The sequence below is a fragment of the Labeo rohita genome, chromosome 5, assembly GCF_022985175.1.
Source record: "Labeo rohita strain BAU-BD-2019 chromosome 5, IGBB_LRoh.1.0, whole genome shotgun sequence".
Classification (NCBI taxonomy): Eukaryota; Metazoa; Chordata; class Actinopteri; order Cypriniformes; family Cyprinidae; genus Labeo; species Labeo rohita.
The window spans coordinates 13262278-13276548 of NC_066873.1; positions in this window are offsets into that span (position 1 = coordinate 13262278).

The following is a 14271-nucleotide window of genomic DNA, read 5'->3' on the forward strand; positions in this document are numbered from 1 at the left end:
GGAGACCACAAAATGCAGACCAAATGCAGAGAGCTCATTGGAACCCTTACCCAAGATCCTGTCCATGGTCCCAGCCCAGATTTTGGAGACAGCAGAGCCATCATGCACCTCAAATAGGACCATGGCATCTGTGGCAAAGAGCTCAGAGGGTTCACCCAGGAGCACAACGGTGGTTCCAGCCCCATCCATGGAGGCAGCAGAATGCTTATGTCCCTCACTCAAAACCATGGCATCCGGGGCAAAGAACTCTGAGGGTTCACCCAAGAGCACATCCATCGTTCCAACCCGGATTGTGGAAGCAGCAGAACCCTCATGCCCCTCAATCACGGCCATGGCATCTGGGGCAAAGAGCTCAGAGGGTTCACCCAAGAGGACATCCATCGTTCCAACCCGGATTGTGGAAGCAGCAGAACCCTCATGCCCCTCGATCACAGCCATCACATCTGGGGCAAAGAGCTCAGAGGCCTCACCCAAGAGTGCATTTACATTTTCAGTCTCCTTTGTGGAGGCAGCAGAATGCTTATGCTCCTCACTCACAACCATGGAATCCAGGGCAAACAGTTCAGAGGGTTCCCCCAAGAGCACATCCATGGTTCCAGCCCCCTTTGTGGAGGCAGCAGAACCCTCATGCCCCTCAATCACGACCATGGCATCTGGGGCAAAGAGCTCAGAGGGTTCACTGAAGAGAAAATCCATGGTTCCAAACCGGATTGTGGAGGCAGCAGAACCCTCATGCCCCTCGACTATAACCATCACATCTGGGGCAAAGAGCTTTGAGGCATCATTTGAGGCAACTTAGTCACCTAATTTGTATATGACCATTAGTAAGAGATTATCTGTGTATTAGTAAGAAAAAAAAAATGTGTGCATTTGTAAACAAACAAACAAACAAAAAAAAAATCTGTGCATTTGTAAATAAACAAATAAATAAAAAAATGAAAAAAAGTAGAAAAAGTTCTATTTATTTATTCGTCTATTCATTTATTAAGGACAAAAATACATAAATGATGTCATTGCTATATAAATTTTTCACTGAGCCGTTTTCAGATCACGTCACAATTTTTACAATTAAAAAACCATGCATTTGTCATCAATGCTTAGTATCATAAACACACTACTTACCATTCATAGGTAATGATAAAAGGGATAAAATTAGTCTGTATTGACTTAGGTCTAGTCAATAACCCCTACTGTTCACTGCTGTACACTAACAAGGGGTATGTATGTATTGTGCAAATATGTTAACCCAAACACCCCTCAACACATATCTCATTTCAGAAAAATTATTAAAAGCATTACAGTCTTTTTATTGGATCAGAAAATATTTTGCAGTGAGAAAGGACCTAAATCCAGATGTCTTTGGTTCACTCAAAGCCGCCCCAGACAGAGCGCTAACTTTTACAGTATCATAACATGAGACAAAACAGTGTTGTAAAATATAATGACCAAAATTCTAGAGCTTGTCTCATTAGTAAATGGAAGCAAAGTCTTAATTTAAGGTATGCTGTTTCTGTCACTTTGCCACTGTTTCATGTTTGTGACTTTAAAGATGTGTAAAGTAAGGCAAATGGACGTTTGAAAAACTAACTGCTGTAAGTGATCCCCATACAGATCAGCTCTGAAAAGTTTCATGGATGTTTCAATAATTCACCAATGAAAACTTTAAAGGGACAGTACCCAAAAATGTGTCCTTTTGACAGTACCTGGCCTGCTTTACACAGTAAGATAGCAGTTCAGACATTCTGCTTATCGTCTCCTTACAGTGTGTGTCCTACAGAATAAAGTCATAAATGTTTAGAACAGCATAACAGTCAACATCTTTCAGCATAAACAGATGGTGCAGGTTATGTCGTTTGTAGCTGCTGCTGTTGCCTCACAAAAAAATAGGATGACATTTGAAATTCATGACTGCTTGGGTGTGATGGTTTCTACTATTTGCCTTTTTTTGAAAAGTCTCACAAGGTTGAACATGTCTATGGGGATTAGAGAGAGCAGAGAGTGATGAGGTGGTCATGACGTTGGAGAAAATATGAGCTGGTAGGGCTCATTTTTGCTTTAACATTAATGCTGAAATTATACGGGGAGAACTATTTAAGCAACTATGCGAGGATAATGGCCCTGTGTCTTCATCGAGTGCCAGGAGAATTCTGGAAAGTAACACAATCCGCTGGAATCCCAGCAGCAGACCTGCATTGTATTTGGGCTATTTTTCAGCAGCAGTGAATTCTGCGGGTCTAAGCATAGGCCCATAAAAATATCACATATAGGCCCTGGGTACATTCTGTACCACAAACATCACATTTCACTCATACACAAAATGGGGCTGAACTGGTGCTACAGAGTTTTTACTTGCTTTTAATTTTCAAAGCTTCCTACCAATGCACATTTAGACTTTATATTTTTATCAGGGAATGTGCATTAATATAAAAGTCAGCCTCAAATTATTACTGTTTACATTTATTATAAGTATCACAAGTATCTAACATGCTGTTCATAAAGCTCTCTCTCTCTAAGCATCTCACATGTAAAAATGTTATTTATAATTTTCTTTTTATTTATATCAAACAATTCTCATAATTTAATTTTAGATCTGGGCCATGGGTAAAACAATATACATACAAAGGCATTTGAAAAGTAGCAAAAAGTATGATGAAACCATGGTTTAAAAAAACTAAAGTATTTGTTTTGCGTCCTTTAAGATAAGGGAAAATGAGGCAGAGGTACAATGTTCAGGATGTTTCCTATCATTTTAAATGATCTGAACGTATCTATGACAAAGGGTTCTGAAATGATGGCTTCTTATAAAAAAGTGTTCCTGTGGCTCAATTTGCCCCACGTTAGGGGTAAGTTGACCCGAGTCAGTGGGTAAGATACACCATCTGGGTTTAAACTATCGGACTGAATCTGAACCCAAGAATTTTTAAAGATGAGTTATCTCTTTTAAAAATGAATTTAATAATCAAATGTAATTTTTCAGTCATAGTTCTCTTCTTAATCTTGAAATGAAACCAATCAGCTGAGGTTTCATTTTCAATCTGTTATTTTTTGCGTTTCTGAAACAATATGTTGAACACCAAAGTTTTAACATTCCCAGAAACAACTAAACAGAGAGTTTGTTTAGTAAAATTAAATAAAAACTGAACTAGAATGAAGGAATAAACTTCACTGAAATTACTAAACTTTTTAGACAAAAGATTCTTGGCATGGTATAGCTTTTCTGCAATGTTGAACAGGACTATAGGCGGAAAGATATATATGATTATAAAGTGAGATCTTCTGGGTCTCAGAGACGGATTTGGTGCACTTGTACACTGTTCCTATTAAATAAACTACAAATAATATGTATAAACTAAACCAGTTGTATAATATCACATTAAAATACCGTCAGAGATTTAACAACTTCAGTGCCTTATGGTGGGGTAAGTTAAAGTGCTGGCTCAACTTACCCCACAGCATTTGGCTCACTTTGCCCCATAGCTGGCATCTTGGAAAAAACTAGCTTACCAATTCAGACTAATATTTAGCTAAATCATTTGCATAGTTTTATATGTTGCTAAATCACCTATATGCATCAGAAATATTAGACCTGGATAAATTTGCTTTGATGTAACAGTCATTACATCTCTTATGCTAAAATTTTAAAGTTTTTAAAGTAAATTGGTGCTCTCCTTTTCACAGTCTGAAATCAGAAATGATGTGTGATTCCAAAATACATGATCGCATGACAGTAAAAGTGTACAGCTGCCAAGATACAGGACGGTGGGTCAACTTACCCACTGGCTCAACTTACCCCCGGCTTGGAAAATAGGTTAATTTGACTAGAAACACCAAAGACCGGAAATGTAAAACATCGTTCCTGTCGGGTGGACTTGCAAGTTCAGGAAAAAAGGTGGAAATCCATTTCTCAACTAACGTCGTACTGACAAATAATTGGTATAGAAACAATTTTCATTCAGAATTGTTCGATTATTCACTTTAATAGAAATATCAAAAGCATTCAGTGTCAAATGAAATAATGCCTCCGTTACGCAGCGGCCGTAAAGTGGACTACATGTATACGATCCTCATAAGTTTCCATTTAAATAAACCACCTGATACAAATAAAGAAACAGCTATTTCTTCTCATATCCTGTAGGCTTGTTTACAGCACTTGTATTTTCACACTAACCACCAGTCTTTAGCAGTTGCGTTTTCTTTCACCAGTTTCCACAACTGAACCCGGAATAGAGCTGAAAAATAACAAGCTCCGCTGCTCTGTATAATTGTTCCCCGCCATTGCCTGAGGTCAAGTGCATTTCCAAAACTGATTTGCTTTTCAGTTTTTCCTCTCTTGTGGAAGACGGGGGAAAATCCCTCCGTGAAAGAGGGACACCCGCTCTGATTTCAGCCGTCCTCTCAGCTGCAGTCGGGCCTCTGGGTGACCTCGTGAGGCTGGGACTAAACTGGCTGCTCTTAAAACCACAAAGCCACAGTTGTCTCGCTCAAGCCAATTTTACTGCCTACTCAGAGTGGCCTCCGATTGCAGGAAAACACAAACACAGTTGGCTGATGTGGCCGGGGCAAATGTGTTTAGCTGACTTAAAACGGCCAATGGAAAAAGGATGCGTTGCAGTTTGACTGTTAATTCAAGCGCAATGTAAAAGCTCTCTCTTTCTCTATCTAAAGCATTAGCTGAGCTCACATTTGTCAAAACAAATAACCTCTAGTATCAGTTCTGTTGGGATCTTAGTAGCTCCACTGATGAATGGGAACATTACGGCACAACACGACACTCTGAAGAGAACAAGAACAAGAAACAAAAAACAGAACAAGATTAGTGGATGTCACAATAAGAGCAAATCCATGCTGGAATATCCTCATGTCACTATCCTGAGCCTGTAACTCTTGCAATGGTCAGTGTTTCTGGTTAAATCATCACCTGTTGCTACATCCCAGTTCACACGTTCCATTGCAAATAGTATGTGAGACTACAGTGTCCCAAATCAGAGTACACTGTAAAAAAAAAATTCCATTCATTTTACAGATATTTCTGTTAACCCTAAAACACAATGCAGTAAAGTGTAAGATTCAAATAAAGGTAAAACCCCTGTAAAAAAAAAAAAAAAAAAAAAAAAAAAATCAGTATGTGACCCTGGAGCACAAAACCAGTCATAAGGGTCAGTTATTTTTTATTTAAATGCATACATACTCTAAAAAGTCAATAAATAAGCTTTCCATTGATGTATGGTTTGTTAAGATAGGACAATATTTGACCGAGACACATCTGTTTGAAAATCTGAGGAATCTGACCTCACCTTTGAAGTTGTGTGAATTAAGTTCTTAGCAATGCATATTATAAAAATTAGGTTTTTGATATATTTAAAGTAGGAAATTTACCAAATATCTTCATGGAACATGAACTTTACTTAATAACCTAATGATTTTTGACATAAAAGAAAAATCTATAATTTCGACCCATACAATGTATTGTTGCCATTTTTTTTCCCTTTTTTTTGTTTTACATACACTGATGTTCAAGTTTGGGTTTAGTAAGATTTTTTGTAGTATTTTTTTTTATTTTTTATTTTAAGTTTCTTGTGCTCACCAAGGCTAATTTGACCAATAAATGTTACTACTTTAAAATGTTATTTAAAAATTTAATAGTAATGATATTACATTTTGTATATGAAACATGCATAAATAAATCATTTACAAAAGATCAACAACGTTCTAACATCCTTTTAAAAAATTAAAATGTTCATTTGTTTGTGGAAACATTTTTTTTTTTTTTTCAGAATACTGTGATGGATAGACAGTTTGAAACCATTTACTTATAAATTTATTTTCTGTAACAATGTAAAAGTCCTTACTTTCACATTTTTGAATAATTACGTGTTGATGAATAATAATTAGAAAAATTACTGACCTCAAACTTTTGAACAGTAGTGTGTGCACAAGTCTTTTTCAGTTGATGTTACGCACAAACCTATGTGCAATATGATAATAATGTTTTTTTTTTTTTTTTTTTTTTTTTTTTTTTTAGACTTTTATGGATGTAGAAATGTCAAGAAGCAGGCAAAGCTTAAGTTGACACACCAGAATTCACCTGCATGAACCTAAAGGCAGTAAGAATTCTGCTTATTAATTCGGCTAGGCATTAGAGTTAACATGTAAACACAAGAAATGTGCAACAAAGGGGTTAGTGATGTTATATCAAAGTTTCATTATATGTCCAAAATATACATATATAAATATAAACAACAGCGCAAACTGAGACATATGTGATACTCCCTGAGACAAACAGGCAGGAATATTTTATACATTTATAAATTTTTAGCTTGTGAAAGAGGACGGTTACATTTTTCAATTACCTTAATTCCGGTCTCTTCCACTTCAACACTTTTTCCCTGTGTTAAGAGAGCTTAAAGGGATAGTTCACCCAAAAATGAAAATTCTGTCACCAATTACTCACCTTCACGTCGTTCCAAACCTAAAAGACCTTCAGAACACAAATTAAAAGGGTCATCAGATTCCCATTTTCCACAAGTTGATATGATTCTTTAGGGTCTTAATAAAAATTCTATAATATACTTTGGTTAAAAATTCTCAATGGTTGTGTAAAACAACACCCTTTTTATCTTGTCAAAATGAGCTCTGCAAAAATCATCCCATTCGGATGGATTGTTCCTTTAAATGCAAACGAGCTCTGCTCGCCCTGCCCCTCTCTTCTCTCTGTGGAGTGACGAGCCTGTTTACTTTAGCCGCATTTAGCGTGAAACTTGCTAACTAGCATGTTATTAGGAAAGGTTAATTTCAATGCAACTAAAATAAGTTTATTCAACTTGAAATGTTAAGTTGTACTAAGTAACAATTTAGATATTTATGTTTGCTAAACTTAACAGATGGGTAAGTAACCCAGCTGCCTTCAAATTTGAAGTTGATTCAACTCAAATATCTAAGTTGTCACTTAGTATAATTTAACATTTCAAGTTGAATAAACTTTTTTTTAAGTTGACTGAACTTAAAATTTTAAGGCAGCCAGGTTAAATTATTTTAAGTTGACTCAACAAATTGTTTTTTTACAGTGCATGTGCCACATTATGTACACATACCTGTACAATATACTGTACATATTTTTCATTTTCTGTAACATTTATCACATATCATTTTTACAATTATGCAGCAGTGCGCACCTCTTGTGTTGGTGCATGTCCAGCATTGAAGAATCAGTCTGAATGAACAATACAGTGGCGTTCATGGGAGGACTAATAAAAAAAGTAAAACAACCCACACACTTAGATATAACCACTTAGTTTCATCAAAATAAGACTTAAAATGGCCTGAAAACAGCAGATATTTTTAGTTGAACAATCAAATTTGTTGAAATTAAAGACATGTCAAGTTTATTATGAAAAACATCAATTCATGAACAAAATATATAATTGTTTAAATAAAATGTATCGTTTAAATCATTACTGCCTTGAGTTACTATTTTGGAATATATAAAAATAAAATACCTAAAAACACTAAACCGATGAGATTTACAGTGGGTACGGAAAGTATTCAGACCCCCTTAAATTTTTCACTCTTTGTTATATTGCAGCCATTTGCTAAAATCATTTAAGTTAATTTTTTTTCCTCATTAATGTACACACAGCACCCCATATTGACAGAAAAACACAGAATTGTTGACATTTTTGCAGATTTATTAAAAAAGAAAAACTGAAATATCACATGGTCCTAAGTATTCAGACCCTTTGCTGTGACACTGTCGGTTTGCTGTCTATTTCTTCTGATCATCCTTGAGATGGTTCTACACCTTCATTTGAGTCCAGCTGTGTTTGATTATACTGATTGGACTTGATTAGGAAAGCCACACACCTGTCTATATAAGACCGTACAGCTCACAGTGCATGTCAGAGCAAATGAGAATCATGAGGTCAAAGGAACTGCCTGAGGAGCTCAGAGACAGAATTGTGGCAAGGCACAGATCTGGCCAAGGTTACAAAAAAATTCTGCTGCACTTAAGGTTCCTAAGAGCACAGTGGCCTCCATAATCCTTAAATGGAAGACGTTTGGGACGACCAGAACCCTTCCTAGAGCTGGCCGTCCGGCCAAACTGAGCCAAGTACAGGGATATCCTGGACAAAAACCTTCTCCAGAGTGCTCAGGACCTCAGACTGGGCTGAAGGTTTACCTTCCAACAAGACAATGACCCTAAGCACACAGCTAAAATAACGAAGGAGTGGCTTCACAACAACTCTGTGACTGTTCTTGAATGGCCCAGCCAAAGCCCCGACTTAAACCCAATTGAGCATCTCTGGAGAGACCTAAAAATGGCTGTCCACCAATGTTTACCATCTAACCTGACAGAACTGGAGAGGATCTGCAAGGAGGAATGGCAGAGGATCCCCAAATCCAGGTGTGAAAAACTTGTTGCACCTTCCCAAAAAGACTCATGGCTGTATTAGATCAAAAGGGTGCTTCTACTAAATACTGAGCAAAGGGTCTGAATACTTAGGACCATGTGATATTTCAGTTTTTCTTTTTTAATAAATCTGCAAAAATGTCAACAATTCTGTGTTTTTCTGTCAATATGGGGTGCTGTGTGTACATTAATGAGGAAAAAAAATTAACTTAAATGATTTTAGCAAATGGCTGCAATATAACAAAGAGTGAAAAATTTAAGGGGGTCTGAATACTTTCCGTACCCACTGTATACTTAGTTTTAATAAACAGAATAGCCTATTAATTGCATTGTCAATGTAAAAATACAATATACATTTTTATTCTGGTAGTGTAAGTAATGTTTATTTAATCAAGAAAATGCGACTGGGACATGAATTTACATTTAATTTAAATGAAAAAATAAATCCTTATTTCAGAACACCACTGCATGCCACAAAAAATGTATACACTATATACATTTTACACTATAAATTGAACTGACAATGTAACAACTAAAGATGCTTGAGGTATCCTGCTCTTTAATATTTCCCATATTTAGAGGTCATTTCAAAAATATACTTACAGGTGGAGCAGTATTATGGACATCGGGTTTCACAAAGCAATGAAACACAAGCAGTACAATTCCATTTCATTAACCAGTGTTTATTTTCTAAATAATACATATCAGGAAAAATAACATTGATGTACTTACTGTTAATAATGTTTGAGGAGTTCATGAAAATATACAGTACACTAGTCTGCTCTGTGACAAATAATATCACAATATTATATATATATATATATATATATATATATATAAACAAACAAACGAATGAACGAACAAACAACAGTGGCAAACTGCTCACATCAGAGATACTCATGAAAAATGACAAATGGTACAAATCAATTGGATATTAAAATAATATTGTGGTAAGTGCCCAAAACAGTGCATTAAGTATTTATACTGAACAAAGTGGGTTATTTATTGATTCTAACCAGTGCTTACGGAGACCGTCAGTGTATGAGGTCAAGCCTTTTAGGGTCATATTTGAACAGGTTTGTCATTATATCTGGTCTTGATTTGTATGTCAGTGCAGTCACAGAAGAATTTGCAAATTTGGAGACCAAACAATGACACAAAATGGAGCAGGGCATCGAAAAGAGAAACATATTTGATTTTGATATAAAGGTTTTGAAAAGAACAACAAAAACAGCACAAAGAACGAATATTCAAACGACACACAATGGGGTAAATTATCTCTTGTAGGATAAATACATCAGAATCAAATTTTTACATCTCGGACTTTGGGAACACGGTTCTGATCATGCAACTGTAATCTTCAGGGAATGGGATTGAAGAAAAACATGCTGAACTGGCATAATACTGACGTCCAGTCATGTACAAAACAGAAATACAGAAGCTATAAAGTAAAATCCCAGGATGTGAAGTGACCTTCAGGCTATTCTTCAAGCAAACACAGCACAAAAATAAAGGTTCTTTTAAAGGTTCTTCACACTGATGCCATAGAAGAACCATTTTTGGTTCCACAAAGAACCATCTCTTTCTTACCTTTTTATAATCTGAAGAACCTTCTTTTGCCACAAAGAACCTTTTGTGTGACAGAAAGGTGTTTTAGATGTTTAAGGTTCTTTACGGAACCACTTAGACAAAAAAGGTTCTTCCATGGCATTGCGAAGCACCTTTATTTTAAAAAAGTATAGGGAAATCTGTAATGGGTTTAGATCACAAAACAGGACATCAATTTGCTGAGGTACAACTTCATCTGCATGTACGGACATGTGGATGAAAACGTAGGGAATCTATACATGAGGCTTTCTATATGTGGCCAAACATCAGCAGCTGAGCCACCACAAGCAGTCTTTCAGTTTCTCTCACCTATTCTACTATTTACACAAAACCACATGAGCCCCACGGCTCCAGACCGGTTCAATGTATCTACTCAGCAATTGGAAACGGAACCTCTCCGACCAATTTCCCCAGAATATACAAACATATGGAATCTAAAACACGGCTGGAAGTCAATCCGGCAAAGGAACGCTTTGTAGGATTTTCCGAAGGTGACATTTCTAGAACGTTTTCCTTGTGCATTACAGGCTTTTAGTTATTACTCCCACAAAATGAGTGGCTGGGAAAACGGGGCATTTCTTACGCCAGACCTTCGCTTTCTAAGCGGAACAGAGGAAACAAACAGTAAGGAAAGACTTTCGATCACACCAAGTAACACTGGAGACATATAAAAATAACTTAGATGAACTGTGTAAATATAAATAAAAAAGACAACATTCTTAATAATAAATAATTCTATTATTTACAACATTGTATATTGCTAAGAGATTTAAATTACTAAAATACTGAATAAGTAAGCAGCAAACATTACAGGCATGAGGTACAGCAAAATAAAAGATCCTGTTAAGTTTACAGTAGACTGTTTCACCAAACTTCATTTGATTTGATCTTGTTTTTCATGGCTTCAGAAGAAGAATGCATTCAGCTTTTTTAAACATTTCCAGGAAATAAAAAAAAAGGACAGAAAAGGTTGATCACTGTTTGAGTAAAGAACTGTACTGTAAAGCTCAGTAATGATCCATTTTCAGTGATATCTGAAAGATATCGGTAAGATTGCACATATACTGGTATTTGTTCTAGGCACTCTTTCCAAGTGATAGTTGAATAAAAGCAGCAGTATTTTAGCATTTACTATGCAATAATAGCATACAGTATAATACTAGAGACTAAATATGACATGATCTTTTACATCGAAAGAAATGACGACAGAGCTGCTGTGTACATGAATAAATAAGTCATCAGTGACTGTCACCACCTACTCTGTCACCTCACCGTTTTCTCCTTTGGATATCCTTTAATGATTTTAACATATGTATTTGCAATCGGACTACACACATCTCTCGCCGTTTTAACCAAAGGTAGTGAGAAGAAAGAGAAGAAAATAAACACACACTATAAAGTACTATTCAATGATGTCATACACTAAACGACTATTTCATTTAACAATTATGATAACCTGTCTGACCATAGCAGCTTTTTTATGGTAAACTTTTTCTTTTCTTTTCTTCTTTTTTTTTTTTTCGTTTTCATCAACAAACTGTACAAAGACAAGTGCAGCAACTGTGGTCAAAGATAAAAATATTGATTGACGGAGATACGGAAACAAAACCACCAGACATAAATATACACAAAAAGCTCTTCCTACCTTAAACTCTTCACTTATTGTTAGACACTAATGCCATAGAAATAACCTCTTATCGCTGGCTGGGCCGACAACGCAACCTGTTGGGATATCCTGGTTTGATAAGTAGCCTCACTTCTGCTATCACAATAGTTGTTGTTTCTATGCTACACTGCTGATGTAATGTTAAAGACGTTTTTTTTTATAAGAGCTCAGGGAGATGGTGAGGGTGGCTGATAAATGCTATTTGATGTTGTTTCTAAAAGTGGTTTGTATACTAATGTGTAGATATTAACTATCACACCACCATAGACTATCATCTCCAGTTACACTGGTGTACATATAAATAGAAATCTTAACAACGCCTGTTATTACACTTACTACAATATAGCATATTTGCTATAGTGTTGAACTTCAAGCCAGTTGTTACATACACTGCTGCTACGCGCTAATGTTATCGTTAGTTATTTTTCACAAAAATAATGAGCACCACAATAAGGGAGCACCGATGGCATATCTGCCAATGAGATATTTCTGTTACAAAATGTCAGATGAAAATTTAAGCCTAAAATGATACCTAGTTTAACTGCTATTTTCTTTACAAATATAATGCTACATTAGATTGCGCTAGCACAAACACTGTGAGGCTAAATGCTTATTATATTCAACAACGAAGCCTAAATTACATTCTTTGTGTCAATATTTAACTCATTTTTTGGATAATTTGGCATGAATGGACACATGGCTTCTAATAAAATATGTTATTGTCCTGAATGAAAAGCTGTTCTTCATCAACAAGCAAACGCTGACTGGCTGACGCTGACTCCATTCTATTTGTATTATTAATTGACCCTTCGCAGGGAGTTTGATTGACAGGCGATCTGACCAATCATAACGCAGAATCTGGCATTTTTGTCCGACAAGCAGTCAACTAGAAAAAAGTGTGTGTTGACATCTTTCCAAAGTTGAAACAAGATACCTTCTGATGTTCATTCATGTTTATTTCACGCTATATAACTAGTTAAGAGTAATAGATGATCGGCGTTACAGCGATTTGTCAAGCAAGAGCCACAAAATGCTATTCATTGTTTGATATTTGTTTTAAATGACAAGATGTGAAAGCTACTACTTTGTTTCATACCTAAAGTACCTTGGTCTGTATTTTTCACTGCGTGAGAATGTATGGCGTGAGAGCGGATGGCTTGACGGACATAAGAACCGTAACGGAGGGGGCGGGTCTTTGCGAAGGGTCAATTATGTCTGGTATATGCTGTGTCAGTGTGTATATAATTGTTTTTCTCTTTTAGTCAATCATCTCAGTGGCCGCTGAGTCTCTAATAGGGCTGTCGATCTATTAAAATGATTAAAGAGCAGGTCATATGGGTTTTTGAAAAATATCTTTTTTGCAGTTTGTAACAGTTGTTAATCAAAAAGTGCATTATACATTAAGATATTGTCTCTCAAAAGAAAGAGTTGACTCAGAAACAGCTTAACGAGTTGCCATATTTATGAATCTTCTACGTTACTGTTTTATGTCAATAGGTAACACATTCACATAATCCCAGCCTGTCTGCAAAATACGAACACACTGCCGTGCCCACAAACATTTCCGCTAGTTAGTGTGTTTACATCATGTGGAGAAGACGTTGTGTTCTGCTCTGTCAAAGCAAGTTTGTTTTGTTTTCATTGCCAAAAGATGATAATGTGAAGAATCATTGATTAAAGTTCATTTTTTCCACGATACCACAGCAATACAATTTGAAAATGTTGTTGTGTGCTCGTCATTTTACAGAGGATTTCTTCTCTAATCTTGGCTTTTATCTTCTTTGGCTTGTAATCTTCTTTATTTAGACTAACAAGCATCTCTGAACCACAACCTGTAAGTACAATTGATACATTATGTGTACATTCTCAGTTGAGTGCTCAAAATATCTTTTTTTGTGACGTATACCTAGAGCAGCTTTAGGTTTCCAGGTAAACCACGGTATTACTCTATTACTGAAATAGTTCTGATAATTCGCTGTGAACTATTTCCTAACAATGTGTTGATTAATGTAGACCGTCATTCTAATAACTACGTTTAACAATAAAGAATGTAGCTTAGACATATTTTGGTTTACAAACTGTGTTGGTTCATCAGTTAGTCACATTAGCACGCGGCTAACATATCCACCATTATTGTTTTGTTTTGTGTTTACAGTTTAGCAGCTAAACTTTAGCTGTGGGCATGATTCGCTTGCATAAGTGTTAAACAAAATGTTTTTATGTCATTATTTTAAGGATGGATTGGAGCATGATATTATTGTTTTATGTAAAGGTGCATCAGGGTTGCCAGATTTTCACAACAAAATCTGCCCAATTGCTACTGCAAACTAGCCCAATCACGTTTCGAGGGGTTAAAATACACACTTTTTGTCGGGGTTCCCCTGGTAAATTAGCTTTCTAGGAGCTAAATATGACATTACTCGGGTCGCTTCAACCTGCGCACATCGAAAACAACCACAGACTTGGCAACACAGATGGAAGCGCTTGCAAACTTGCTCAGGTACTCCTCTATGTGCCAATCACAACAGCCTTGGCCAGCTGACCAATCAGAGCAGAGTAGGCATATGGAAGGGAGGGGTTTACAGACATT